The following is a 4,201-nucleotide window of genomic DNA, read 5'->3' as shown; positions in this document are numbered from 1 at the left end:
ACGGGGCAGCGGCTCGCTGGGCGGTGTCTGTGTGCGTGTGTCCGTCAGCTGTCGGCGGGGTGAGCGGCGAGGCGCCAGAGGGGCGTAGGTGATTTCCATTGCAAATGTTAAATTACTGTTTGTAAGAGCTCATGTATTGTTGCAACTTTCAAAAATGTAAGTCACAAATTAACAAGTTGGGATTTATAAATATGAAAAAAACAAACTGCAGATGCTGGAAATGTGAAACAGACTTAAGGACAGCTTCTACCCCACTGTGGTTGGACTATTGAACGGTTCCCTTGTACAATGAGCTGGACTTTGACCTCACCAGCTTGCAACTTGCAACTTATTGCACCACACTTCCTCTATAGCTGTGACACTTTACTCTGCACTGTTATTGTTTTTACCTGTACTACATCAATGCACTCTGTACTAACTCAATGTAACTGCACTGTAATAAATTGACCGGCACTATTGGTATGCAAGACAAAATTTTTCACTGTACCTTGGTATAAGTGACAATAATAAACCAATATCAATACCAAAATGCTGAAAGAATCAGCAGGTCAGGCAGCATCTGCTGTGTGTTTATGGCATTTTCTCTTTGTATTTGGGATTTATAAGTATTGATCAACCAGATTCCCCCACCCTCCTCTTTAGAATTGGAATTGAGCAATTGGCCAATATTGATTGGCTATACAGTATTTCCTGTAATATCCATTTGAGTCATTAGAGATGAGTATTTCAGCACCATCTTATTGCATTCATCTTGCTTCAAACCTTTTCGATGTACATATTACAAATGATCTTAGCCTGAACGTAATTTCAAAGTTCGTAGATCACACAAAGCTGAGAAATGTAATTAACATTGTAAATTATGTACTCCTTTGAGTTCCTAATATAAGGACTTCAGAGTAATAGCAATAAGCAGAACCCTAAAAGGGGTGTTAAGTTTATGTCAGAACGTAAATAGAAGTAGGAAAATGCCAATTGCTTCCTTCTGTCTGCTCCACTTCAATAAATTCATGGCTGATCTTCAGAATCAGGTTTATTATCACTGACATATGTCGTGAAATTTGTTGTTTTGCAGCAGCAGTACAGTGCAAGACATTAAGGCATAAAATTACTATAAGTTACAAAAATAAATAAATAGTACAAAAGGGGAATAATGAGGTAGAGTTCGTGGACCGTTCAGAAACCTGATGGCAGGGTGGAAGAAGCTGTTCCTGAAATGTTGAGTGTGGATCTTCAGGCTCCTGTACCTCCTCCCCGATGGTAGTAACATGAAGAGGGAATGTCCCAGGTGGTGAGGGTCCTTAATGATAGGTACTACCTTCTTTTTCCTCAGTGCCACTTTCCTGCAATAACCCTATATCCCTTGTTTCTTATAATATAAAACATTATCAGTCTTTGTCTTGAATCTACACAGTGACCGAGTCTCCATTGTCCTTTTGGACAATTAATTCCAAAGATTAACTACTTTCTGGCTGAAGAGATCTCATCTCTGTCCAGAACTGCTGATCCCTTATTTTGACACTGTGATTCCTGATTCCAGACACCCCTGCAGGAGAAACATTAACTCCATATATCTACTTGACAGATGTTAAGAATTTTGTACATTTGAGATTCTTCTTAGACTGTCGCACATACACACAATGACACATGCATAATCAAGTATGTCACAAATATATTGTACACCAAATGAAAATAAAAAAAACATGCAAATACTGGAGATCAGAAATAAAACCCAGAAAATGCTGGAAATGCTCAGTAGGTCAGGTAGCATCTGTGGAAAGGGAAATAGATAATGTGTCCGGTCCAGGACTCTTCATCAGTGGCACAATAGCACGACTAGTTGAGCTGCTCCTTCACAGCATCAGAGAACTGGGTTCAATCCCGACCTTAGGTACTGTGTGGAGTTTGCAGGTTCTCCCTGTGACTGCGTAGGTTTCCTCTGGGTGCTCCAGTTTTCTCTCACATCCCAAAGGTGTGATGGTTGGTAGGTGAATTGGCCACTGCAAATTGTCCCTGGTGTGTAGATGTGTCGAATGGGGGGGGAGTTGATGAGAATTTGGGGAGAATAAAAATGGGATTAATGTAGGATGAGTGTAAATGGATGGTTGATGATTGGCAATGGGTTGCAGGGCCGGTTTCTGTGCTGCATCCTTCAAGGATTCTATGATAATGACTCTAAAACAAGTTAGTTTAAGTCGCAGAGAAGGCGGTAGAGGGGGATGGGTGAAACAACGGGTATATTCTCCAATAGTTGATACTGGGTGACCTAATGCATCAGTTAAGGGGACAGTTAAGATCTGATTAATCTTTTTTGTGTAATGTATTTCTAATGGTAAGGCTGTGGGGCAGTAGTGCAGACTATACAAAAAAAAGAACTGAGCCAATATGATGGCAGGCAGAAATGGCCAGTTCTGATTTAAGTAGAAAAGTGGATTCTCTAAAGTTGGAGAATTCACTAGTGAGTTCTGCAGGCTGCATTGTGCCCAGACAGAAGATGTGTTGTTCTTCAAGCTTGCATTGGGCTTCTTGTAACAGTGGAGGAGGTCATAAACAAAAAGGTCAGAGCTGGAGTTGGATAGTGCCATTGCTCCACAAAATGGTCCATGTTTGGTTTCTCCCTGTGTGTGAAGCCAGGAGGTTTGCTGATGCACCTGAACCCAGTCGTCGTTGCGGACTTAAGATCAGTCTTCCGGAGAGTGAACCTGCGGAAAGCACCTGGCACGGATGGTGTCCATGGCCATGTCCATAGATCCTGTGCAGATCAGCTAGTGGGGTTATTTGTAGACATTTTTGACTTCTCTCTGCTTTATCTGAGGTTCCCATCTGCTTTAAGAAGGCCAATATCATCCTGGTTCCTAAGAAAAACAAGGTAATGTGCCTTAATGACTACTGCCTGGTGGCTCTGACATCCACCTTCATGAAATGCTTTGAGAGGCTGGTCATGGCACGCATTAACTCCAGCCTCGACCCACTACCGTTGAAACAGGTCGATGGAGGATGCCGTCTCCCTGGCCCTACACTCATCTCTGGAGCATCTGGACAGTAAAGACACCTACGTTAGACTATTGTTTATTGACTACAGCTCTGCCTTCAATACTACAATTCCAATTAAACCCATCTCCAAATTCCAAGACCTGGGACTCAACACCTCCTTTTGCAACTAGATCCTTGACTTCCTGACCACCAGACCGTAATGAGTAAGGATAGGTAGCAATACCATGATTATTTTCAACACTGGTGCCCCACAAGGCTGTGTCCTCAGCCCCCTACTCTACTCCCTATACATTCATGGCTGCCTGACCAGATTCTGCTCTAACTCCATCTACAAGTTTGCAGATGATACCACTGTAGTGGGCTGTATCTCAAATAATGATGAGTCAGAGTACAGGAAGGAGATAGAGAGCCTAGTGACATGGTGTCACGACAACAACCTTTCCCTCAATGTTAGCAAAACAAAACAGCTGGTCATTGACTTCAGGAAGGGGAGCGGTGCACATGTTCCTGTCTACATCAATGGTGCTGAGGTTAAGAGGGTCAAGAGCTTCAAGTTCCTAGGAGTGAACATCACCAATAGACTGCCCTGGTCCAACCATGTAGATGCTACAGCCAAGAAAGCTCACTAGTGCCTCTACTTGCTCGGGGGGGGGGGGGGGGGTTAAAGAAATTTGGCATGTCCCCTTTGACCCTCACCAATTTTTATTGATGCACCATGGAAAGCATCCTATCCGGATGCATCACAGCTTGGTAATGACAACTGCTCTGTCTGTGACCACAAGAAACTGCAGAGAGTTGTGGACACTGCTCAGCACATCACAGAAATTAGCCTCCCATTCACAGATTCTATCTATACTTCTCGTAAGACCCTGCCCACCCCGGACATTCTCTCTTCTCTCCTCTTCCATTGGGCAGAAGATACAAAAGCCTGAAAGCATGTACCACCAGGCCCAATCCCACTGTTATACGACTATTGAACAGTCCCCGAGTAAGATAAGATGGACTCTTGACCTCACAATTTACCTTGTTATGACCTTGCACCTTACCATCTACCTGCACTGGACTTCCTTTGTATCTGTAACATTTTATTCTGCATTCTGTTATTATTTTACCTTGTACTACATCAATACACTGTGTAATGAATTGCTCTGTATGAAAGGTAGGCAAGACCAGTTTTTCACTGTACCTCAGTACATGTGACAATAATAAA

Source organism: Pristis pectinata, chromosome 1 (assembly GCF_009764475.1).
Source record: "Pristis pectinata isolate sPriPec2 chromosome 1, sPriPec2.1.pri, whole genome shotgun sequence".
NCBI lineage: Eukaryota > Metazoa > Chordata > Chondrichthyes > Rhinopristiformes > Pristidae > Pristis > Pristis pectinata.
The sequence above is the reverse complement of the archived record's forward strand: the minus strand, read 5'-3'. Positions refer to the sequence as shown.